This window comes from Tamandua tetradactyla, chromosome 7, assembly GCF_023851605.1.
Source record: "Tamandua tetradactyla isolate mTamTet1 chromosome 7, mTamTet1.pri, whole genome shotgun sequence".
Taxonomy (NCBI): Eukaryota; Metazoa; Chordata; class Mammalia; order Pilosa; family Myrmecophagidae; genus Tamandua; species Tamandua tetradactyla.
This window is the reverse complement of record NC_135333.1, coordinates 37744568-37772254: the sequence shown is the minus strand read 5'-3', so window position 1 is coordinate 37772254 and position 27687 is coordinate 37744568. Positions and strand designations below refer to the sequence as shown.

General features: G+C 41.9%; 1 protein-coding gene and 1 pseudogene across 1 annotated transcript in view; one reads left to right on the top strand and one right to left on the bottom strand.

Annotated features, from left to right (window-relative positions):
- LOC143690422 (patatin-like phospholipase domain-containing protein 5) overlaps positions 1-27687 on the top strand; it is a 187616-nt gene that overhangs the window by 112603 nt on the left and 47326 nt on the right. The gene's annotated exons all lie outside the window — the stretch shown is intronic.
- LOC143689594 (1-acylglycerol-3-phosphate O-acyltransferase PNPLA3-like) lies at positions 343-27687 on the bottom strand (annotated as a pseudogene).

Genomic DNA, 27687 nt, shown 5'->3' with positions numbered 1-27687 from the left:
GGTCTAAGGGCAGAGAACAGTGACCAGAGCAGTCCTCTAAGAATGACCCAGTTCCCAACGTAGAGCACCCATGGGTGCGGAACAGCTGGAGGTTGGGAGATGCCATGATGCACAGGCAGGAAGGGGAGCTGAGGGCCTGGGAGGTGGGATGACCCCATTTGGTGAACTGAAATGGGCTGAAATAGAGGTTTTTTCCTTTCTAATCATGACCCCATGGAAAGGGACACTCAGCCAGGAATCTGGAGAGGTAGGAGGCTTGTGACTATAGGAGTAGGAACCTGTTCCTTTGGGAAGTGGCAGTCCAGGTTCTGGCCTGTTCCTGTGGGAAGTGGTGGTTCTAAGCTCAGCCTGTGACTGTGGGAGATCATGGCCCAGGACCTGCCCTGTGCCTGTGGTAGGTGGTGACTCGAGCTTGGCCTGTCCTGGTTGCTTTGTCCCATCTCTTCCCAACTTGGTAGCATCACCTTCCTCCCCAAAACACAAGAAAGAAACTCTTTTCTCCTCTATACATCGTTTGCCTGTCTCTGACCCCTGAACAGTTGGTACCTATAGTGAGCCTGGGGCTGATGGTCTTCCAGAGCTCATCTTCCTCAGACCAAGTCTCCAAGGTTGTTGCTTCCCATGGAGCTTCCAGGCTCATGTGTTCCATGTAGGGGTCAGTAACCTCCAGCTCTCTTTCTTCCACGGATAAATTCAGGCTTGACTTTGGCCTGGTACAGATGCCTATGAAGGGAGTGAGAAAACAAGCCCATCAGGTTAATTTGGGAAACAGAGATCATTATGTGCCTACTCACCCACCCAGATAACCAGGTAAGTCAACACAGGGGAAACTGGAGGCCTGTTATTAGCTGAAATAGTAGTAAGGGCAGGCATTTATAATAAGGAGAAAGCATGGGGGTGCTTGAAGCCAAACAGAGGTGTAGCCAGCTGTGTGGGCTCCATATCCACACCTGGATCCATGAAGTTGAAAGGCCATGGACTTTCTCTCTTCAGAGGATAAATTCAGCTTTGGCCCTGGCCTGATACAAATGTCTATGAAATACGTGGGAAAACAAACTCATCAGCGTAATTTGGGAAACACAGTATTACTTATTGTCATGGTCAGGTTCATGTGTCAACTTTGGCCAAGTGGTGGTACCCATTTGTCTGGTTGGGCAAGTGCTGGTCTGTCTGTTGCAATGAGGACATTTCATAGAATTAAATCATGATCACGTCAGCTGCATCCACAGCTGATTCCATTTGAAATCAGCCAAAGGGAGTGTCTTCTGCAGTGAGTGATGCTTATTCTAATCACTGGAAGCCTTTTAAGGAGGATTCAGAAGAGACAGGATCTCTTCCTGCTTCGGCTGGTGAGCCTCTCCTGTGGAGTTCAGTCAGACCCTCCATCAGAATCATCGACTTCACAGCCTTCCTTGCGGATTTTGGACTCTGTGTTCCCATGGTCACGTGAGACTTTTATAAATTTTATATTTGCGAGTGTTCCCTGTTGATTCTGTTTCTCTAGAGAACCCTAACTAATACACTTATCTACCCATCCACCCACTGTGCTAGAGCATAGGCGAGCAAACACAAGGTAAACTGCTGTCATGTTATTAGCTGAAATCTAAGAAGCAACAGGCAGTTATAATGAGAAAGTAGTGAGGGTCTGTGAAGCCAGACAGATGTGAGATATGCCCCTGGCTTTCACATTCACCTGGTGTGTGAGCTCTGTATCCACACCTGGATTTGTGCAGTTGAAGGATATAGGTTATAATTAACTTTTAATAACTGACCCACTCATTAAGCTGTTCCTTGCCCTGAGCTAAGACTATCATTGTCAGACTTGATAGCACCCTTTTGACTGCTATCATTATAATCATCTCCATTTGTCAGCCAAGAACTCAGAAGCACAGAGAGTTTAAGTGACTTGCCCAAGGTCAGACAACTAGTAGGTGACAGAGCCAGAAAATGAACCTAGGACTGACATCCATGATGGCACTGTTTTCTGTCACACTGCATTGCCATTCAGAGTCACCTATTGGTGAAATAAAGTGAAGGAGCATCAGGTAAGGGGGCAGTGTGCAGGCCAGGCACTGTTGTAGGTACTGGGACCCAGTAGTCAACACTGGGACGTGGTCCCCTGACAGGTAATTAGAGATGTCCAGGGCTGCACCTGGTTCAACTCTCTAGTCCAACCTTAGGGTAAAAAAGAGTAGGGGCTGCTCCTGAGTGCCTGCACCTTATTCCTCAAGTTACACCTCACCTGTGTGCTTCCACCTAGGTATTTGTGGGCCACTGCTAGCCACACTCCACACCCTATGAGATGTCACTTTCCTCCAGGTATATTTCAAAGAGTCCATTCCCAGAGGGAGGGAATGTCAGAACAGCAGCCCTTTGTCTTCTGCAGAGCACCATGAAGGCCAGCCCAGTCAGGAATCTTGCTTCAATCTTTAAACCCAAACCTAGTTCAGACACTATATGGACTTGGTCCCCCATCAGTCTCTACAATTATTAGGAATCACCTAGACATCCTTTAATCCAAACTCCCCTTGCAATTATGTAGACCCCAAAGCCCAGGGAGGGAAAGGATTGTCCAAAGTCACCAAGTTAGGAAATGGCAGAGCTGAAACCAAAAGTTATGCCTGCTGAGTCCACTTGCAGTTTCCTGCTAATTTCATCCCCAGCCTTGACTGCCTTCCTGAAATTCAGACCCCAATAGTAGCCACTCAAGAAGGCCTCTGGGCAACTCCCATCCTGTGCATCCTACAGGGAACATACCAACATTCCTGCAAAACTCCTCCCTCCTGAGACACCTACAGCTGCTGGGCCCAGAACTCAGGACTTCACCCTCGAGGCTCCCCTTTCTTGAGCCTCTGGATGTCTGCAAGTCCTGTTGCTCCGGCCTCTTTGAACCTGTCTCCATCTTGCTGTCTTTGCTACCAACCCTCATGAAGACTCAGGCCTCCCCTCTGACCTGCTGGATGCCCATCTCACCCTCTCCCATCGTTCTCTACGCCATAGCAGAGGTGCATTCCAAATCTCTCATCTGACCTTCTCACTCCTTCTTGAGCAACCCCATTGTTCTGGGATGCAAACCCCTCTCCATGTCCATGGGCCCTGCCCTGCCCTCTAATTCTACTCATCACCATTCTGTCCATCTGCCCTCTGTCCCCTAGACCCTGCCAATCCAGCTTCACAGGCCTTCTTTCCTCCCCTCCATCAGGCCCACTCTGTTGCCAACAGGCCTCACTCTCAGATCCTTAATTAGCAAATGCTGAACCACTTCTTCCATGGAAATAAAGGCTTAAGTTCCTGCAAGCATCTAGTTACAACAATTTCATCAAGAGATCAATCCCTAACCTTGTTTTATGTGTGATCTTGTTTATAGATACCTTATTTAATATATATTTGTTTTGTTTCTTTTTGTTATATATTGGTTTTTTCTCTAACATTGAGCTTACAGCTAATGACACAAGAATTGTTCCCTAAACGAAGCTGATCTAATGCATGTATTTTCTCTGTAAGGGCCAACCGAGCTTTCTCACCATCAGAGGCACTAGATAGCTCTTTGACAATATGCTGGGGCCATTTTAACAGTGACGTCTCCAAAAGACCCACAAAAATGTAATGCACATGGAACTAAATAGACTGTGAAAATCATATTTGTTTGCAGTATGACTGCTGAGAGAAGACTGAGCAACCTGCCTTGCTCAATCTCAGCTGCAAATGGGTGCTTTGAGCCACTCAAATCTTTTGCCTTTCTGCACATGGCTGTGCATGACCACAAAGGTGCTGCAAGCATTTATTTTGTGGTAACAGGCTTATTTTAGTGAGTAGTCAAAGTTTCCTTGAAGAATGAGCATTGGATATTTGTCGTTTTTATCATACTGTCTTCTTTATATTGATCAAAAAACGAATCCAGACAAGCAATAAATCAACCCGTAATGCAACCAACTTCCAGTATTCAAGAAATGTAGCTCCAAGGACATCTAATATTCACCTCTGCTCCAGTGTTTCTAGAGCCTGAAAGAGCTGGGATGACTCACAGGTGCCATCCTGCCCCAGGGAGGAGAACTAGTTTACCAGGCATGATCCCCACCTGACTGGAGATAACCATTCTGATAACATCATTCTAGGCAACAGTCTAGAAACTCTGTTCTAAGTCATCCCCTGTTAAATGAAAGGTTTGCTATGGTTCAAGCTGGAAAGAAAAACAAGCACAAATGGCTGCAGAGGAGGTGACTCTGTGAAAGGAGGTCATAAATTCCTGGAGTCAAATTCCAGCCCTGCCCCTCAGAGCCATATATGGTCTTTGTTCAGCTATCCATGCCTCTGTTTCCTCATCTGTAAAGCAGTGAAAGAACCTCTTAACTCACAGGGTAATGCATGGATTAAACAACACCAGTGTGAAAGCACTGAGACTCATGATATGTAACTGAGGTTCCATTTTCTGTTTCCAAAGACTGCCAGAACAAACACCTGCTAAAAGGACTTATCTGACTGTCAGCTAGCCCCATATGTACCTTGTTCTTCGAAGAATCTGAGGGTGTCCAAATATCCTTGGAGGCCTAGCTTTCCAAGTACCTGTAAGACAATCAAATAAGGTAACTGCAGAGAGGAATTCATAAGTGCCATTTATTTAAACATCATCTGAAGACTGCAGAGATGCACTTAAGGACCCTTCAAATCCTGATCCTGTCCGTGAACCTGAAAGGACCACAACAAAACCAAACAAAGAGTTTTGTGGTCCTGGGAGACAGTCCTCCCTCTAATCCGTGAGACTTGGCTCAGATGTTGCCACCTCCTTAGAGTCATTGGTGGAAGCATATAAAGGACAAGGACTTAGTTTTCTGGACTTCCTGTAGCCCTGGGACAAGCCTTCCATCTGACTCATATCATACCCTGTGCTAGTTATCACTGGTCCAACAGTAGCTGTCTCTTCTGCTAAATGGATGACCCTCTATCCTTTTCCCCATAGCCAAGGGCAGCAATTGTGGTATGTGGTATGTGGTCCATTAATGACTACCCCAGTCCAGGGGTGGCTACACAGGTGGGGGGGTCTATTAATGACTAATTTCTATATATTACTCAAGAAAACCAATTCTATTGTAATGCCATACCACTCTCTAGGAGTGTCAGCTGGTGGTATAGATTGTATTACACAATCCTCTTTCTGGAAGCACCAACAGTTAATAATCACAGTCTATCCATTGGCCTATTATAGCCAATTTTGTGTTTTGTCACACAAAAACAAAAATATTCAAAGAGGGTAAACTACCAAATGCTGTCATTCTGACCATGGTCACAAATAACAATCATCTGAGTAACTTAAAAGAAGATTGTAATGTCCAGGTTTTACCACTAGCCAATTAAATCGCAATCTCTAGAAGTGGAATCTGAGCTTCAGTTGCATTGAAATGTTTTCAGGGGACTCCAATGGGCAGCAAGATTGAGAATCACTGAGCTTCTGGGAAAACCTACTCTTCATTTCATCTTTTCAATAACTATTCCTGCTTATTGTGTATAGAACAACCGGTATCTTATGACAACAGAAGGGCAATAAACTGTTCACTTGCACACATACACTCACATACACCACTCACCTTGACATCTGGGGGAATAACGCTCTGAATGCAAGGTAGGCATTTTCTGAGCAGAGAGACAGACTGAGCTTGCTGATGTTTACCTGAGAAAAATTTGTGAATTTGACCTTGGGGCAGATGTCGTGCTTCTCATAGAAGAGGACATGGTGATGATTGTTTTGGCATCAGTGAAGGGCACATTATCAGTTATACCTCCATCTATGTATTGCTGCTAAGGGAGGAAATCAGGGCACATATCGTGAGAAATACTGGGCTAGAGATTCATATGTTTTCCTAAGTATTGGTAAAGCCTTCTAAAAATTGTGGTGGGTGACCAGGAATCACACTTAGTCAATCTTTCAGTAAATCCTTACTGAGCACTTCTGTGCCAGGCACTCACTGCAGCCTTGAACTGTTGTATGATTTGTGCAATGCACAACAGCTTTTTGGCCAAGAGGCAAAATGGAGGCTGGAGGCCAACCCACCACCTCCTAACCAAGTCCTGTGCCCAGGTGGGCACCCATTCAAGTGCCTTTGTAATGTACATAAAAGAAGCATGTAAATGAGGGGCTTTGTGGGCACTGGGGAGAGAGCTGATGGAGACCTGGCTGCTGCCCTAGAGGAGACAAGTGGTTTTGGTGCCTGCCTACAACTTCCAAGAAATTGGGTGGCTGTGATTTTGAAGATGTTACTGTGTTTATATCTGATGATTTCTGGACTCAAGAGAAGTCACTGAATATATGACCAAAACATGGTTTAATCATTCAGCCAACCTCTACCCTGGCATTTCTCTATCTGGAAGGACCAGCTGAGGAACATGTTCCATTTTTAGCGTGTGGTTTAAATCCAAACCTCCCTGGTGCTTGGGAAATTTTGGATACGAGACTTAACCTCTATAGGTCTTCTTCCTCCACACCTTGAAAATGAAGATAAACATCACCTTGAGAGACATTTGAGACTTAAATGAAATAGTGAACCCACTGCCAGTGGGCCCCCAGAATATATCCTCTTATCCTCCAACTTCAAAAGCGCCATTAAAAAAAAAAAAGGTGGCATTTTGTACAAATTATGCTAGGGACGTGTTTTCCTGCATCTATACCCTTAAACAATTTTATTGCCCACAGCCAGTCTGGACAGGCTGGTGTTGCTAAAATTTGGACAGAGTTTCTACCCAGGAATTGGGATCCAGAATGATTTGCAAACCACAGCAAGCCCACCTAGTTGTCAGGATGCTGCCAGAAGAATGCTTTCACATGCTAAAAATGGAACATGTTCCTCAGCTGGTCCTTCCAGATAGAGAAATGCCAGGGTAGAGCTTGGCTGAATGATTAGCCATGTTTTGGTCATATATTCAGTGACTTCTCTTGAGTCCAGAAATCATCAGCTATATACACAGTAACATCTCCAAAATCACAGCTACCCAATTTCTGTGGAAGTTGTAGGCAGGCACCAAAACCTCGCTGGCCTAAAGGAACATGGAACCAAATGTCAGAGATTTCTAGTTAAGACTGAGATTGTAAGTCTTATCTAGCACACATATTTTCTCCAAAAGGGACATCATTTTCTTGTAGCACTAAATATATTATCATAAAGCCACTTTTGATTATTTTTCATTTAAACTATATTCTAACATCCAGTTGTTCCTCTGCCGTATAAAATATTCCTTCCATTTTGAAGTTTTCTACAGTAATATTCTGAGTTTTCTCTATGAACAGATGTGCTCTACAGCAGGGTTTAAGTGAGTATGCTGAATGGGTGATTGTATATCAGCTATAGCCAAGGTGGCCTCGGGAAACAGGACCACTTCCTACAGAATGCTGCCAAGTAGCCCAGCACAGACCCAGGGCATAGTCCACAGCCTGGAGATCACCTTGACTCCTGTTTTCTCACCCCTTATAAGGCCCAAGAATCAGCCATTGCAGGTATTTGTTCAGTTGAACCAAATCTTGACACTACCAGAAGCTTCTGACCAAAACCTTGGTTTTAAAAGGACAGAATTAGGCCCAAAGGGACTGAAACTGTCAATGAGTAGGAAGAGTCAGAATTGATCACTGGAGACTCAGGGACCATCAGCAGGAAGCTCTGCCCTGGTGCCTAGTTCTCGGGGAGATAAAAAACCTCTATATGCAGCCACTGGCAGGACATGGATCTGTGCCTGGGCCAGGTCGAGTCATGGTTATACCAGGATCCAAACCATGTTTTGGGCACTTAGTGTCTCAGTCATTGTCCCTGTGTAGCCTTGTACTTATTGGGACTGGGAGCAGAGGAGATGAGCTGCCCTATGCGTGTACTGATTCAGGCCTCATCTCGTCTGAGGGTGGGATACAGGTTCCAGCTTTCCTGACTGGGCCCTGATAGTGGGGCAGTCCCTGGGTGTCCCTGATTCTTGGTTTCCCCACCAGTCACATGGAGTGAACAACTGCATTTCCCTTCAGATGAGAGGAATGAGTAAGATAATGCCAATGAAGTAAGTTGAACCTCATTAGTGAGGGATTCCTTTTTGTGATCATGGTCATTTGTGGATATGCGAGAGCAGGGTCAAGGTCTAATGCACTTGTTCCCAGGTGAGGGCAAAGAATCTCATACGTAAATGAGTGTCCTTTTGACAATATATTTAGCACCACAAGAAAGCTGTGATGTGCCTTTTGGAGAAAATATGAGTGTTAGATAAGCTTCCTTTAGGCCTATGCTCTAGCACTGTTTGCTGTGAGTTTTATGTTAATGAATTAACATCTAATTTAACAAATTCCAATTACCAGACACCTTCAATGCAACTGATGATTAAACTAAATTTATAGTCAGAGGCTTTCTCACATGTTGCTGTAAATATCCTGAAGGGAAGGTGGTGAAGTAGGATAGGGTGCATTCGCCCCTGCTCCATGGAGCAATTAGAAAAGTGACAGAAAAATGACCAAGACAGCAGTTCCAGGGTACAAGTGACCAGAGACAGACTTCTGTGTTATACAGGGAGGACCTAGATGGAAATGCTGAGAAATTAAGGTTGAGAGGATGGAGTGAGTTTATCTGAACCTGGAACGGACTGCAACACACAGGCTGGAGTGGGAGCTGTCTTCTAGAAAATACTTATAAGAGAATTGGGGCCTAGATGGTAAACTCTTATAGCAGTCACATTTATTCCTGAGCTTTAGATGTTATTTCTAGATTCTGAGATGCTGTGCTATACAGTATAATCTGATATTTTCCTGGAACTTTGGGTCCCAAGACTCAGAGTAAAATTCTTACATACAACAACTGTAAAAGAATCTCAAACAGAGATCAGACTTCATTAGAGATAAGAATCACATCAATCTGGTTGGGACTAAGGTAAATTAGAATACAGGGGAAGGGATGATATTGTCTGTATTTTAGAACTTTACCTACTATATGAGACCGAAGAATGTGAGGTTTATTTTCTCCAAAACCTAAATTTTCTGTAGCATGCAATCTAACTTTACTTGTCTGGCTAGTTCAATTAAGTTAAACACATGGAGCTCAGAATGGAAATGAGGGCTTTTAATTCTATATGGCTTAAGTGTAATTCCTGGATACATCCAAGAGTATGTTGAGCAGATAATTAAAAAGTATTGGCAAAGTCCTTTGAGGGACTGGAGAATAAATATGAAACTAGCTTAATGGTGGATCTCAGTGCTGGGGGAGGAAGGGTATGTACAGAGGATCAGCAAGGAAATGAAGAACTTAGACAATCTGATAAACAAATTAGACCTGACAGACATAGATAGGTTTTTACATGCCAAGACACCAGGATATACATTCTTGTCTAGTGCTCATGGAATGTTCTCTAGGATAGATCATATGCTGGGGAACAAAATAAACAGGTCGTTATAAATTTAAAAACATTGAAATTATTCAAAGCACTTTCTCTGATCTCAATGGAATGAAGCTAGAAATCAATAAGCACTAAAGAATGAGAACTTTCACAAATATATGAAATAATATGGAGATTAAATAACATGCTCTTAAACAACCAGTGGGTTAAAGAAGAAATTGCTGGAGAAATCGGTAGTTATCTGGAGATGAATGAAAATGAGAGTACAACATATCAGGACTTATGGGATGCGGTAATAGCTGTGCTGAGAGGGAAATGTATTGCCCTAAATGCCTGTATTAAAAAACAAGAAAGAGCAAGAATCAAGGGCTTAACTGCTCACCTAGAGGAACTTCAGAAAGAACAGCAAACTAACCCCTAAGCAAACAGAAGAAGAGAAATAACAAAGATTGAAGCAGAGTTAAATGAATGGGAGAACAAAAGAACAATAAGAAGAATCAATAAAACCAAAAGTTGGTTCTTTGAGAAAATCACCAAAATCAATGGACTACTAGCAAGGCTGACAAAGAGAAAAAGAGAGAGGCTACAAATGAACAGAATCAGAAATGAGAAGAGGTACGTTACCACAGACCCTGAAGAAATAAAAGAAATCATAAGAGGATACTATGAACAACTGTATGCCAACAGACAACTTGGATGAAATGGACATATTCCTGGAAACACATGAACAAGCTACACTGACTCAAGAAGAAATAGAAGATCTCAACAAACCAGTCACAAATAAAGAGACTCAATCAGACATCAAAAATCTTCCTACAAAGAAAAGCCCAGGGCTATGTTTAACAGGAAGACATCAGCAGTACCACAGAAATAGCAGGGGTAAAATATGGGGTGAGGGACAAGAGTTAAGGGGAGGTTTAGATTTCCTGTTGGGTGAGGGTGTGTTTATCAGTTATCTTTCTCTTAGGAACAATGAAATTACCTAAAATTGAGATTGTTGATGGATTGTGGACTTCGAGCATTACACATGATCAATGAAATCAGGCAGCTGAAGGATGCACCGACTGAGAAGTAGATTGGTGAACGATAGTGTAGACATATGTTTGAATATGGCACTGCTACTAAAAGGAACGAAGCTGTAAGGCATGCAACGAGGTGAATGAACCTGTGGGACATTTGGTGAGGCAAAATAAGTCATAATCAAGAGAACAATCATTGTATGGTCTCCTTTTGAAAATGCTTATAAGAAACCAGGGGCCTAGATTGTAAACTCTTATAATAGATACATTTAGTCTAGAGTGGTAATTATTATTCCTAGACTTCAATTTAATTATTATTTCTGGATTTTGAGAGAATATTTTATATATGTTTAACCTGGTATTAAGAGATAAGAATGAAGCCAATCAGGTCGGGATTAAGGTAATTCAGAACACGGGTAAGGAACTTGTTCTAGTTTGCTAGCTGCCAGAATGCAATACACCAGAGATGGATTGGCTTTCAATAAAAGGGGATTTATTTAGTGTATAGTCCCTCAGAGGAAAGGAAGCTAACTTTCAACTGAGGTTCTTTCTTATGTGGGAAGGCACAGGGCAATCTCTGCTGGCCTTCTCTCCAGGCCTCTGGGTTCCAACAACTTTCCCCAGGGTGATTTCTTTCTTCATCTCCAAGGACCTGGGCTGAGCAGTGAGTGCTGAGCTGTAAGTGTTGAGATGTGTTATGCTGAGCTGCTTTGGCTGTGCCACATTGAGCTCTCTCATTTAAGCACCAGCCAATTAAATCAAACGTCATTCATTGCAGCAGGCATGCCTCCTAGCTGACTGCAGATGTAATCAGCAACAGATGAGCTTCACATGCCATTGGCTCATGTCCACAGCAATAGAACTAGGCACCTTCACCTAGCCAAGTTGACACCTGAATCTAACCACCACAGAAGTCATTGTCTATATTTTAAAACTTCACATACTCTTTGAGACCAGAGGAAGAAAGGTTTATTTTGTCCAGAACCTAAATTTTCTGAAGCACATAATCTAACTCAACCTGCACAGATAGCTCATCTGAACAACTGAAACACAGGGAGCCCTGAATAAGAACAAGAGCCTTTAATCCTGTATAACTTAATGTAATGCCTGGATACATCCTAGAATACATTAAGCAGATAATCAAAAAGTATTGCAAAGTCCCTTGAGTGATGGGAGAAAAAATATGGAACTATTAAACTTTACCATCAGGGAATCCCCTGATACTGTGTCAAACATTAGGGATACCCAAATCAATAGGCCATGCCCTCAGTCATGAGGCTTACTCTTGTGAAGCTTATTAGGTAGCAAAGAAGCTTAGACTATCTATAGGCATGCCTAAGAGTTACTTCTGGAGGACCTCTGTTGTTGCTCAGATGTGGCCTCACTCTCTCTAAGCCCAATTCTATAAGTGAAATCATTGCCCTCCCCGCTACATGGGACATGACATCCATGGGTGAAAGTCTCCCTGGCGACATGGGAGATGACTTCCAAGGATGGTTCTGGCCCTGGCACCATGGGATCAACCATTCCATCCTGACCAAAAAGGGGTAAAGAAGTGTAACTAATAAATTATTAGTGGCAGAGAGAGTTCAAATAAAGTTGAGAGGCTACTCTGGAGGTCATTCTTGTAAAAGCTTCAGTTAGATATTACTACCTATTATAGCTTGCCAAACCTCAACCAAAACCATTCCTGCCAATCTGAAAGAACACTTAGGATAATATATAAGATCCTACGAAGGTTCCATACACTAGGTTAATTTTCCAGAAACCTACAACCTCCAGGTAGGTGCCTGGACCGGATAAGTCCTGAAACCTAGAGGGCCCAGCCTCTCCAGAACATCAGCTAGTTCCATCTCCCAACCCCATATTATTGACAGCCCCTTCCAACATGAAAAGTTTAGAATGGCCATGGGCCAAATACCCCTAAAGATTGGGACAGAACGATCAAAGGTGATGGTGGAGTTATACAGAGAAGGTAGGGTTTAACATATGAATATGACTGCTGAATCATTAAATTGATATTTCTTTTAGTAGCCAGTATCTTATAGGAGCTAGAAGTAAAAACTCAAATTGTGGAATTGTAATGTATATCAAACTCTGAAATCTGTTCTACAACTAATTGCTGTACTGTGCTTTGAAATTTATTGCTTTTTTGTATATAGGATATTTTTCACAAAAAAAGAGAAAAAATGTTGATTGTGATGATAAAAAGGTATTTATTTCTTTAAGTCTCCTAAATTCTGGAGCAGCTAGAAAGAAAAATCTGAGATGATGATATGATAGCTGATGACAAATTCTGGGATCTGTTCTGTAACTACTTGTAAAAGTGTGCTTTGAAAACTATTGCTTTGTTCTTTCTTTGATTTGTAGATATGTGATATTATACAGTAAAAAAAGAAAAGGGCAATGCAACAGTGGCTCAGTGGCAGAATTCTTGCCTGCCATGCCGGAGACCCAGGTTCGATTCCCAGAGCCTGCCCATGCCAGAAAAGCCCAGGGTCAGATGGCTTCACAGGGGAATTTTATCAAACATTCCAAAAAGAACTAACACCAATCCTGCTCAAAGTTTTCCAGAAAACTGAGGAAAAAGGAACACTACTTAACTCAGTTTATGATGCTAACATTACTTTAATACCTGTTCTAGTTTGCTAGCTGCCAGAATGCAACACACCAGAGATGGATTGGCTTTTAATAAAAGGGGATTTATTTCATTAGTTCTTCAGAGGAAAGGCAGCTAACTTTTCACTGAGGTTCTTTCTTATGTAGGAAGGCACAGGATGGTGTCTGCTGGCCTTCTCTCCAGGCCTCTGGGTTCCAACAGCTTTCCTTAGGGTGATTTCTTTCTGCACCTCCAAAGGCCTGGGCTGAGCTGCAAGTTCTGAGATGAGGTATGCTGAGCTGCTTGGGCTGTGCTATGTTGAGCTCTCTCATTTAAGCATCAGCCAATTAAATCAAACATCATTCATTACAGCAGTCACGCCTCTAAGCTGACTGCAGATGTAATGAGCAACAGATGAGGTTCATGTACCATTGGCTCATGGCCACAGCAACAAGTACCTTCACCTGGCCAAGTTGACAACTGAATCTAACTACCACAATACCAAAACCAGGTAAAGATGCTACAAAAAGGGAAAACTACAGACCAATCACCCTAATGAACATAGATGCAAAAATTCTCAACAAAATATTAGCAAGTGGAATAAAACAGCAATTAAAAGAATTACACATCACAATCAGGTGGAGGTTATATCAGGAACATAAGGATAATTCAACATAAGAAAATCAATTAATGTAATACAGCACATTAACAAATTGAAAAGGAAAAATCACATGATCATCTCGATTGATGCTGAAAAAGCATTCGAAAAAATTAAACATCATTTTCTGATAAAAACACTTCAAAAAGTAGGAATCAAAAGTAACTTTCTCAATATGATAAAGGGCAAATATGAAAAACCCATAGTCAGCATTATATTTGATGGTGAGAGACTGAAAGCTTTCCCCCTTAGATTAGGAACGAGACAGGGATACCCTTTGTCATCACTATCATTCAACTAGAATTTGTACTAGAATTTGTAGCTAGAGTAATTAGGCAGGAAAAGGAAATAAAAGGTACCCAAGTTGGAAAGGAAGAAGTAAAACTTTCATTATTTGTAGATAACATGATACTATACTTGGAAAATCCTGAAAAATCTACAGCAAAGTTACTTGAGCCACTAAACAAATTTAGTGAGGTGGCAGGTTATAAAATTAATGCGCAAAAATCTATATTGTTTCTATATACAAGCAATGATCAAACTGGGGAGTCAATTAAGGAAAAAATTCCATTCAAAATAGCAACTAAAAGAATCAAATATCTAGGAATGAAATTAACTAGGAATAAAGGAATTATGCAAAGAAAGCTATATAACATGCTAAAAGAAATCAAGGAAGATCTAAATAAGTGGAAAGACATTTGCTGCCCATGGATAGGAAGGTTAAATATAGTTAAGGTGTCAGTTCTACCAAAATTGATCTATAGATTCAATGCAGAGCCAATAAAAATTCCAACAATCTACTTTGAAGACCTGGAAAAGCTAGTTACAAATTCATCTGGAAGGGAAAGAGATCCTGAATAGCTACAAGTATCCTAAAAAAAAAGAAAAAAGTAGGAAGGTTAACACCTTCTGAATTTAAAACTTATTTTAAACCTACAGTAGTCAAAAGAGCATGGTACTGAGCAATAGATGTTTCAACAATAACAGTAGGAGACTTCAATACACCACTCTCCTCTACAGATAGAACAACCAGACAGAAGATCAACAAGGAAATTGAGAAGTTAAATAACTTGATAAATGAATTAGACCTAACAGACATATATATAGGTGTTTGCACCCCAAAGTACAAGGTTATACATGCTTCTCTAGTGCTCATGGAACATTCTCCAGGATAGATTATATGCTGGGGCACAAAACAGGTCTTTATAAATTCAAAAATATTGAAATTATTCAAATCACTTTCTCTGATCACAGTGGGATGAAACTGGATCTCAATAACCACCAAAGTATGAGAACATTCACATATATATGGAGATTAAATAACACACTCTTAAACAACCAATGGGTCAAAGAAGAAATTGCCAGAGAAATCAGCAGTAATCTAGAGATGAACGAAAATGAGACTACAACTTAACAGAACTTATGGGATGTGGTAAAGGCTGTGTTGAGAGAGAAATTTATTGCCCTAAATGCCTATATTAAAAAACAAGAAAGAGCAAAAATTGAGTTCTTAACAGCAAACCTGGAGGAACTTGAGAAAGAACAGCAAACTAACCCCAAAGCAAATAGGAGAAGAGAAACAACAAAGATTAAAGTGGAATTAAATGAATGGGAGAACAAAAGAATGATAGAAAGAATCTATAAAACCAAAAGTTGGTTCTTTGAGAAAATCAATAAAATTGATGGGCCACTAGCAAGACTGACAGAGAAAAAAAGAGAGAGGATGCAAATAAAATCAGAAATGAGAAGAGGTGTGGTAGAGACCCTGAAGAAATAAAAGAAACCATAAGAGGATACTATGAATAACTATACAGCAACACACTAGACAACTTAGATGAAATGAACAAATTCCTGGAGACACACAATCAAGCTATACTGACTCAGGAAGAAACAGAAGATCGCAACAAACCAATTACAAGTAAAGAGATTCAATCAGTCTTCAAAAATCTTCCTACAAAGAAATGCCCAGGGCCAGAAGGCTTCACAGGGGAATTTTATCAAACATTCCAGAAAGAACTAACACCAATCCTGCTCAAACTTTTCCAAAAACTTGAGGAAAAAGGAACTCTACCTAACTCATTTTATGAAGCTAATATCATTTTAATACCAAAACTGGGTAAAGATGCTATTAAAAAAAAGGAAGACTACAGGCCAATCTCCCTAATGAACATAGATGCAAAAATTCTCAATAAAATACTAGCAAATCAAATCCAATAACACATTAAAAGAGTTACACACCATGACCAAGTGGAGTTTATACCAGGAATGCAAGGATGGTTCAATGCAAGAAAATCAATTAATGTAATACAGCACATTAACAAATCAAAAGGGAAAAATCACATGATCATCTTGATTGATACTGAAAAAGCAGCAACAAAAGAATGTACAATGGTGCAGCCACTATGGAAGTCTGTTTGGCAGTTCCTTAGGAAACCAATATTGAGTTGCCCTATGACCCAGCAATAGAATTACTTGATGTATACCCAGAAGAGCTGAAAGCAATGACACAGACATTTGCACACCAGTGTTCATAGCAGCATTATTCACAATCGCCAAAAGATGGAAACAAACCAAATGCCCATCAACAGATGAGTGGAACAACAAAAAGTGGTATATACATATGATGGAAGATTATGTAGCAGTAAGACAAATAATGTCCTGAAGCACATGACAAGATGGATGAACCTTGAGGACACAATTGTGAGCGAAATTAGTCAGACACAAAAGGACAGATATTGAATGATTCCAGTCTTATGACCAGCATAAAGGTATAATCAGAGGCTTAAATAGAGAATGCAGGGGATTTAGAAATACACAGAAGCTAGAAATGGGTGAACCCGTTAGCTAATGAGGTTGAACCCCAATGTAAGGGAGTAGATAGGAGCAAAGGTGATTCTCTAGTGGGTCTAGAAGTAATATTACCATATTGAAGATGAACACGATTGAAGGGGGTTGTATAGACCTGTGTGTCCCACTGACTCACACTAGAAATGTGAATGAGTTCTTGTCACAATTACTTCAAAGATATGATTCTCGTATAAAGAGTGTTTAAGTCCAGGGTAAAGGGAGAAAACAGCTATTGCATGCTATGAGCTATATTCAAAAGGAAACCATCAGCACTACCACAGAAACAGCAGAGGTAAATAATGGGGGGAGGGACAAGAGTTAAGAGGAGGTTTAGATTTCCTATTTGGTGAGGGTGTGTTTATCGGTTTTCTATCTTGGGAACAATGAAATTGAGAATGTTGATGGACTGTGGACTTTGGGTCTTCTACATGATGCCTGATGAATGCAGGTGGCTTAAGGATGCACTAACAGAGAAGTAGATTAATGAATGATGGTGTATACTTATGAAGGAAGGCTGTGCTGCTACAAAAAGGAACAATGTTGTGAGACATGCAACAATGTGAATGAACATGTGGGACATTTGGTGAGACAAAATAACCCAGAAACAAAAAAAACAACAATTCTATGGTCACCTTTAGAAAATGCTTATAAGAAAACAGGAGCCTAGATTGTAAGCTTTTAGAGCAGGCACATTAAGTCCGGAGTGGTGATTATTATTTCTGGATTTTGAGAGGCTTTTTAATATATATAACCTGATATTTAGAGATGAGAACAAAGCCGAACAGGTTGGGGTTAAAGTTATTCAGAATATAGGGGTAAGGAAGACAGTATCTATATTTTAGAACCATACATACTCTCTGAGACCAATGGAAGAAAGGTTTATTTGATCTGGAACTGAAATTTTCTGTAGTGTATAATCTAATTCAGCCTATCAATATAGCTTATTTGAGCAACTGAAACAGAAAGCATGGAATAAGAAAGAGGTCCTTTAATCGTGTATAGATTATTGTAATGCCTGGAAACATCCTAGAGTATATGAAGCAGATAATCAAAAAGTATTGGCAAAGTTCCCTGAGGGAGGGGAGAAAGAATATGGAACTATTACACCTTACCATCAGGAAATCCCCTGATATTGTGTCAAACTTTAGGGACACCAAAATCAATAGGCCATGCCCTTGATCATGAGGCTTCTTCTTGTGAAACTTATGTAGGTAGCATAGACGCTTAGACTACCTATAAGCATGCCTAAGAGTTACTTCTGGAGGACCTCTGTTGTGGCTCAGATGTGGCCTCAGTCTTTCTAAGCCCAGCTCTGCAAGTAAAATCATTGCCCTCCCCCCTGTGTGGGACATGACATCCAGGGGTGAAAGTCTCCCTGGCGACGTGGGAAAGGACTCCCAGGGATGAATCCAGACCTGGCACCCTGGGCTCAACAATTATATCCTGACCAAAAGGGGGAAAAGAAGTGTAATTAATAAAGTATCAGTGGCAGAGAGAGTTCAAATAGAGTCGAGAGGCTACTCTGGAGGTTGCTCTTATGCAAGCTCATAACCTGTCAACGCCCAACCAAGGCCACTCCAGCCAATCCTAAAGAACACCTGGGGCAATATATAAGAGTCCACAAGGGTTCCAGGCACTAGAGTAACCTACCAGAAACCTACAACCTCCAGATGGGTCCCTGGTCCAGATAATTACTGAAACCAAGCCCAGCCTCTCCAGAACATCAGATAGTTCCATCTCCCTGCCCCATATTAGTGACAGACCCTTACAATAAGAAAAATTTAGACTTGCCATAAGCCAAAGAACCACAGTGAGAGGTATGGAAAGATCAAAGGTGATGGTGGAATTATACATAGAAGATAGGGCTTAGCAAATGAATATGAATGCTGAGTCATTAAATTGATATCTTTTTTAGTCTCCAATATTTTAAAGCAGCTAGAAGTAAAAACCTAAAATCGTGAAATTGTAACCCACATCAAAGTTTGAAATATGCTCTACAACTAACTGTGGTGCTGTGCTTGGAAATGTACAGCTTTTTTGTATATATGTTATTGTTCACAAAAAAGAAGGAAAAAAAGTCGATTGTGATAATAAAACAGTATTCAAGTCCTCTAGCCTCTTCTATTCTGGAGCAGGCTATTCTGGAGTAGTTAGAAAGAAAAATATGAGAGGATCGTATGGTATGGCCCATGATAAACTCTGGGATCTATCCTGTAACCTCTTTTTGAAGAGTGCTTAGAAAATTATTGCTCTTTTATTTCTTTGCTTTGTATATATGTCACACTACACAATAAAAAAAGGTTTTAAAAAAAAGAGCATGGTACTGGCACAGATATAGAAGTACTGACCAATGGAATTTAATTGAGAATGCAGAAATAGACTACAATGAGATACCACCTGACACCTATAAGAATGGCTGCTATTAAACAAACAGAGCAGGGAACTACAAATGTTGGAGAGGATGTGGAGAAATTGGGACACTTATGCACTGCTTTTGGGAGTATATAATGGTACAGCCGCTATGGAAGACAGTTTCCTAAGAAACTACCCTCTGACCCAGCAGTACCACTACTTGTATATATCCAGAAGAGCTGAGAGGATTGACACAAACAGACATTTGCACACCAATGTTCATAGCAGCATCGTTCAGAATCACCAAAAGATGGAAACAAACCAAGTGCCCATCAACAGATGAATGGAGTAACAAAATGTGGGATACACACACACACACACACATACACACACACACACACACACACAATGGAATATTATGCAGTAGTAAGATGAAATGAAGTCCTGAAGCACATGACAAGATGGATGAGCCTTGAGGACATAATGCTGAGTGAAATAAGCCAGACACAAAAGGATAGATACTGTATCATTCCACTTTTATGTTGATAGTAAAGGTAAAATCAGAGGCTTATCACACAGAATATAGGGGACCTAGAGATACCCAGAAGCCACAGATAGGTGAATGGTTAGCTAATAAGGTTGGACTCAAATGTAAGAAAATAGAAGCAAAGGGGGTTCTCTAGTGGGTCTATAAGTAATACTATTTTGAAGGTGAACATGATTGACAGAAGATGTATAGACCCATATGTCCCACCGATTACACTACAAATATAAATAAGTTCTTGCATGAACTACTTTGAAGGTATGAATCTTGTACAAAGAGTGTATAAGTTCAGAGGATGGGGGAAAGCTGCTATTGCCTACTATGGGATATGTTAAACAGGAAAACATCAACAGTACCACAGGAACAGCAGGGTTAAATAATGGGGGGAGGGAAAAGAATAAAGGGGAGATCTAGATGTTCTATTTTGGTGAGGGTTGTTGTTTATTGATTATCTTTCTCTTGGGGACAATGAAATTATATAAAATTGAGAGTGCTGATGGACTGTTGACTTTGAACATTATACATGATGCCTAATGAATGGAAGTGGCTGAAGGATACACTGACTGAAAACTAAATTGGTGAACGATGGTGTATACACATCATCAAATGCTGTGCTGCTACAAAAAGGAACAAAGTCATGAGGCATGCAAAATGGTGAATGAACCTGTGGGACATTTGGTGAGGCAAAATAAGCCAGAAACAAAAGAGCAATTATTGTATGGTCTCATTGGAAAATACTTATAAGAAAACAGGGGCCGAGATTGTAAGCTCTTATAGCAGTCCCATTTAGCCGGGAGTGGTAATTATTACTTCTGGATTTTGAGAGGTGTTTTATATATGTACCACCTGGTATTTAGAATGAAGCATGGAGCCCATCAGGTCAGGATTAAGGTAATTCAGAATACAGGGGTAAGAAAGACATTGTCTATATTTTAGAACCTCATCTACTCTTTGAGATCCAAGGAAGAAAAGTTTATTTTGTCCAGAACCTAAATTTTCTGAAGCACATAATCTATCTCAACCTGTCTGGATTGATAATTTAAACACAGGGAGCCCAGAACTAGAATGAGGGCATTTAATCCTGTATAGGTTAATGTAATACCTGGATGCATCCCAGAGTAAGGCAAAGTCCCCTGAGGGATGGGAGAAAAAATATGGAACTATTAAACTTTACTACCAGGGAAACCCATAATACTGTGTCAAACATTAGGGACACCAAATCAATAGGCCAAGCCCTCAATCTTGATGCTTGCTCTTGTAAAGTTTATGTATGCAGTGGAGAAGTTTTGCCTACCTAAGAGTTACTTCCAGAGACCCCTTCTATTGCTCAGATATGGCCCCCCCCCTTTCTCTTTCTCTCTCTCTCTCTCTCTCTCTCTCTCTCTCTCTCTCTCTCTCTCTCTCTCTCTCTCTCTCTCTCTCTCTGTCCAATTCTGTAAGTGAAATCATTTCCTTCCCCCCTATGTGGGACATGACAACCAGGGGTGAGAGACTCCCTGGCAGCATGGGAGATGACTCCCACGAATGAATCTGAACCTGGCACTAAGGGATCAACAATGCCATCCTGACCGAAAGAGGGAAAAGAATAGTAACAAAGGTATCAGTGTCTGAGAGAGTTCAAATACAGTTGAGAGGCTACTCTGGAGGTCACTCTTACACAAGCTTCAGTTAGACATGGCTGCCTACTTTAACTTACCAAACCCTAATCAAAACCATTCCAGCCAATCCTAAAGAACACCTAGGGCATTGTATAAGATTCTACAAAGGTTCCATGCACTAGGATAACTTTCCAGAAACCTACAACCTCCAGATGGGTTTCTGCTCCAGATGAGTCCTGAAACCAAGCCCAGACTGTCCAGAACATCAGATAGTTCCATCTCTCTATCCCATAAGTGTCAGACCCTTCCAATGTGAAAAATTTAGAATTGCCATAGCCCAAACATCCCTAAAGAGAGGGATGGAAAGATCAAAGGTGATAGTGGAGTTACACAGTGAAGACAGGATTTAACAAATGAATATGAATGCTGAATCTTTAAATTGCTATCTCTTTTAGTTTCCAGCATTTTAGAACAGCTAGAAGTAAAAACCTAAAATCGTGAAATTGTAACCCATGACAAACTCTGGGATCTGTCCTGTAACTACTTGTTGAAGAGTACTTTGAAAACTATTGTTTTTTAAATTTCTTTGCTTTGTATGCTGTACTATACAATAAAAAAGTTAAAATTAAAAAAAGAGAGAGAAGTTAGGATTTAACAAATGAGTATGACTACTAAATCATTCTATTGATATTTCTTTTTAGTCTTCAGTGTAGAGCACCTAGTAGGAAAAACCTGAAATTGTGGAACTGTAACTGATACCATACTTTGCCATTTGTTCTACAAAATTTGTTCATTAAAATGTACTTTGAAATTTATTGCCTTGTTTTACATATATTTCACAATATAAAAATGTTTTAAAAAAATTAAAAGACAAAAAATTCCTGGAGTCGATTATACTGTTTCTAGATGTGGTTTTAGGGGTCCAGTGTCTGAAAAGGCAGTGAAAGAAAGGACTGCCTAGGGAATCATGATATGGAAATTTAAGGAGGAAGTAAACAACAACACACATAAAAACAAGTAGAAGGTATAATAAACATAAAACAAATAAAGGTTATACATACATAAAACAGGGTTAAGGTTGAGGGAATGTTGTGACCAAAGGCTCCCAGGAACCTAATCCTCCATTTCTCCCAGGGTCAGTGGTTCAGTATGAGCCAGTTCAGTGTTCTAGAGGCTTCATAGAACAGAACTATTGTGAATACTGAAAATCAGCTATACTTAGCTCATACTAGCTGGTTCATAAATGGGAGTTCTCTCTGCAAAGTGGCATTGTTTTTCAATATACATACCAACAGGATTGTACCTAATGTTCTGGTACTACTCTCATAAGTTCATAAATGTCCCCAAAGTGCTAAGATTTTAGAGCTTAAACTTTGTCTTACACCACAATATAGAGAAACAAAATAAGACAAAAAGCTGTAAGAGGCCAGAATTACAGTTGTTTTGGTTTAGAAAACATGTTCCTAATATGTTTTATTTCCCCCCAAGAATCAAGCTCCACCTTACAGGTGTAACACATTGGAAAGCATCTTATACTTTAGGTTACTTGGAGCCTATCATTGGCACTGGGGCGAAGATGAATTAAACCAGCCACCTTACTGACAGATAACCAGGTGATAAATTACACACAGTGTTGGTTTTGCTCCCCAGGTGACCTAGAAGGGGCCAGCTGTGGCTTCTCCTCTGAAAGACTGAGAAGCACAAGCTCTGCATTTGGGGATTGGGTGAGGGAAAGCTATTAAGTCTGGTGCCTTTGTACCTTTAAAGGACAGCAACTGGGACCCAGGACACAGTACTAGCAAGCACCAAAATGCAGACTTACCACCCCTCTGAAGGAAGGAGGGATTAAGCCACAGTAGAAGGGAATACCACAGGCACAAATCAAGACTTGTGAAAACACAAGGGAGTGAAACTACTGGTTAGAACAAAGTCTGCCTGCCTTTAATTCTCCTGGCCTCTTATAATAAGCCTTCTCCAAACAAGCAACAAAGCTGAAAATCCCCTTTGCACGAAGAAGGTGCTTTGGTGAGCAGATTCAGTGAATGATCAACCAATATAGGACTTGAACTTCAGAATCTGTAAGCTTCTTAGCAACAGTGTCTATATTGAACTTAAACTTCCAGCCCTTGTCCCCACAACAGAGCCATGCTAACCAGTGCAGACAAGACCAAGATTTACTGGCTCATTGACGGATTGGGAAGGGAACAGAGTAGGGGCTTCTCAATCACTGATGTTTATCAGAATCATCTGGGAAGCTTGTTGACACCAGGATTCTAGGCCCCACCCCTGAGATTGTGATACAGTGGGTCTGGGGTGGGTGCCGGAGAGTCTACATTTCTAACAACTCCCAAGCTACAGCTACAAGGACCACACTTTCAGTTGTACCCTGTAGAGACAATTAACCAAGATTGGAACACTGATCGTGGAGAGCTAGCCCCGTGGGGATGTTTGCTGCCTAGCAAAAGCTTCTGGAAACAAGAGAGGACAAAATGGGTTGCTGAGATGCTGCTGGGCTGCAGGTTAGCTGGGCAAGGCTGCTGTCTTGAACAGACCTGTGTTAAGCATCAGCCAAATTAAACGGTATTTTATTATTGCAGGTCATCTTCTCTTTGCTGGGCCCTCAGAACAGAGACAAAGAAGTTATTCTCCCACTCTTGGGGGCCTCACTCTAGAAGTCTCCTTGTGATGGAGCATGTGTAGGATATGTTGGGGTGAGGGACTCACGCTGGAAAGGTTTCCTGGAGGAGGTGGTCATAAGCCAAGTCTTGAAGGATGAGCAGGGATTGCTTGAAAGTTAAACTTTCCTGGAATATTTACAGATGCTACAGACCAGACCACCCAATGCACACTGAGTTTATGCTATGCTAGGACTCACAGCAAACCAGTAGTATACACAGCCAAGTTCCTACGACATCCTTCTCTGTATTGCTTCCAAAAGTAAACTTGACAATACCCAGAGAAGTAAACAACTTACGTCCACGACTTCCTCTTTGGACTGAAAATCAGACACCAGCACATTTTCCATGTTGGATATTCTGGTAAGTGAGATGCACATTTTGCCAGAGACAAGCTGGTGGACATTAATTAGGAGGTGTTTCTGAAGCTCTTGTCAAAGATTCTTGTTCAGATTAAAGGATGGGTGCAGAATGCCAAGTTTCCATTTCCTGACTCTCTGGGCAAGGTCCACAAGGATCTCTGCAATCTGCTCTGCTCACAGGAAACAGTAGACAAAAGAGCATACCAGAGATGAAGCCATACAGTAAAGGGCTGCCTGCCTTTCTCACTGCCTGAACTATCCAATACAGTAGCCCATATTGAGCCCTTGAAATGTAGCTAGTCTTTCCTGAGATGTGTAAAACACACTCAATTTCAGAGGCTTGGTGCACACATTACAGAATGTGAAATATCTCATTAGTTATGTTTCATATGGATTACATATGAAAATGAGAATATTTTGGATATATTGGATTAAACAAAATACGGCATTAAAATTAATTCCACTCGTTTCTTTTACTTTTGCCAATGTGGCCACTAGAAAATGTATAAATATCCATGTAGTATGCTCTGTATTTCTACTGGATAGAGCCATACTTGCTGTTGCACAGAAACGAGTCCCCACTTCCAGGGACCCGGTAAGCTGACCCCATCCCGATTCCTCACAAGCTAGAAGCCAGGAACTATCAACATCAGGGCTTCATTTTGTACCAGAGGGTGCAGGAGAAAGATCTTAGATCTGAGTTTGAATCTGGGTTCTACCAGCTCACTAGCTGAGTAGCCTCAGCAAGTGATGTCACTTATCTTTCTAAGCCTCAGGTGGTCTCTTTTTTTTAACCGTTGTTCTCCCTATTATTTATTTTTTATCCATATTTTTTACTCATCTGTCCATACCCTAGTTAAAAGGAGCATCAGACACAAGGTTTTCACAATCACACAGTCACATTGTAAAAGCTATATCATTATACAGTCATCTTCAAGAAATAAGGCTATTGGAACACAGCTCTATAGTTCAGGTACTTCCCTCCAGCCACTCCAATACACCATAAACTAAAAAGGGGATATCTATATAATGTAAGAATAACCTCCAGGATAACGTCTCAACTCTGTTTGAAATCTCTCAGCCACTGATACTTTGTCTCATTTCTCTCTTCCCTTTTTGGTCAAGAAGGTTTTCTCAATCCCTTGATACCAAGTCCCAGTTCATCCTGGGATTTTGGTCCCATGTTGCCAGGGAGGTTTACCCCCCTGGGAGTCACATGTAGAGAGGGAGGGCAGTAAATTCACTTGCCGTGTTGGCTTAGAGAGAGAGAGGACACATCTGAGCAACAAAAGAGGTTTTCTTGGGATGACTCTTAGGCCTAATTTTAGGTAGGCTTAGCCTATCTCTTGCAGGAATAAATTTCATAGGGGCAACTCCCAAAGATTGAGGGCTTGGCCTATTGATTTGGTTGTACCCACTGCTTGCAAGAATATCAGAAATCCTCCAAATGGGGAAGTTGAATATTTCCTCCTTTTTCCCCATTCCCCCAAGGGGACTTTGCAAATTCTTCTTTATTCACTGCCCAAATCTCTCTGGGATTTATCAGGACATCACACTAACCTGGACAAATTAACAAAATCTCATGGCCAATTCAAGATTCCATGTACTTATGGTGCTAACTAAACTGACCAAGCAAGTCAAATTAGGAAATGCACTACCCAAAATATAAATTTTGCACCAAATAAACATCTCTCCTTTTAGTTTCACACAGAAGTTGAAGTTTTAAAGCATGCATGATATCATCCTTTACCCTGTCTTCTGATACACCTTAGTCCTATATAGATCAGCTTCATTCATATCTTACTCAATCTCTTACCACTTTTCTGACTTTTTAAACAGTTTCTGTATGAGATAGTGCTGATTTTCATAGCTTCACAGCTCTGAGTCTCTGTTAGAGACTTACGTGAGCTCTTATCACGTAAGTACCCGAAGGCTCTGGGAAAGACCATGTTATATACAAACATTAGTATCTCAGAATTTAGAATTAATAGTTATACCCCCTGAAGACCTGACTGCTGTAAGAGCTTACACTCTAAGACCCCTTACAATAAGCTTCAGCCTAATAACCCATGCTCTTGACTTTGGTTCACCGAGTTTTTATATTATAGTTAGTCTATATGATTGAGGCATGATAATATTGTCTTTTTGTTCCTGACATTTCATTCAACATACAACTCTTAAGGTTCATTCAGGTGGCCTCTTTTAGGATGTGACAATATTTACCTACTGTTTGGAGTCAGAAAGGATTAGTTAAGATGCTGTCTGCGAGGTGCTTGATCCAGAAGACCCTCCTCATGAATAACTGGGGCTCACTGTAAGCCTCTGATGCCAGACCACCAGCCTGTCTAGTGGGCATGGGGCATATTCCGGCTTTCTCTCACTCCCTTGCCAGCCTGCTTGGTCTGTAGGGCCCGTCTCCGAGACTGAGAACTGGCCAGCCATAACTCCTGGGTTGCAGAAGGACAGACTTTGCCTCCTCCCTGTCCTGACTCATCTCTGACCTCCTCTCACAGCCCTCCCTCCAGGTATGGCCCGGCACAGGAGATAGAATTGCACAAAGCTGGTTTTATCTGTGCCTCTGAGCCAAGTCAACACCACTCAGGTACGCTCTAGATCACAGTTTCTGGGAAATGCTTCTCAGCGGCACCCAGGAGTCACTGGCACACAACCCTGTTTGAAAAGGTGGTGGTGGGGGGGAGGGCGGTGAGGTTGGGAATCTGGGACTCCCAGAACACAGGAATCAGCTCCTGGTAAATCCTGCAGATCCACTCTCCAGGGACTTGATGGATCTGAGCCTTCCCCAGGCACTACCAAGCTCGCCCCAGCCTACACTTGTTCTCTGCCTAGGTAGGAGTTCCCCTAAAGTCCAGGGCATGCAGACATTCCTTGAGGCCCTTGCTCCTCTCCCTATGGAAGACGCTAAATAGTGGCTCACTCCAAGTGCGTGCTGTGTTCTTAGAGGGATGGTTCATGACAACCATGCTGGGCAGAGATGACTCTAGTCCTCAGTCCCTAAATGGGCAGAAGACGCCCACCCTGGGACCTGGGCCTACTTCCCTGCCTGTGGGAGCCAGGGCAAAAAGGGCCTTTCAGCATCTCAGCCTGCCCAGCGCTTCCTGAGTGGATGTTGGTGGCTGCTGAGACCTCAGGACTGACTCCCAGTCCCCACTCCCTCCTCCCTATCATTTCCTGAAAGATCTGACTCTTGAGGCTGTGTTAGGGCTTAGGTGTGAGCGCCCCTAGCTGGGAAGACCACGCTCAGTCCCCAACTGCGCGCGGGGTTCCGGACCCAGAAGATCTGACCCCTAGGTGCGCTGCCTTCCTGGTCCTCCGACGGAGCGCCTGGTGCGAGGCTTACGGACACCGCAGGATGGTCTGTTCCGGAGCGGCAGCCCGAGACATGCCCGCAGCGCCCTTCTCCGATCCCATCCTTACCCGGCGTCCGGGTCCCGGGAGTGCCCCCTTTCGGTTGGAGCCACGGCGGCGGCCCAGGCGCACCCAGCAGGATCCCGGCGAGGAAGGCAGCGCCATGCAGAGCCCCGGACGAGGAGCCAAAGAACATTCGGGCGTTGCGGAAGAGGTGCGGGTCACCCCCGCTCAGGCAGCGTGTCCCCCCGATATGGTAAAAGCCTAGGAAGCTGCAGCGGGTGAAGGACAAGCTCTAGCCGCGCTCGGGGTCTTACAT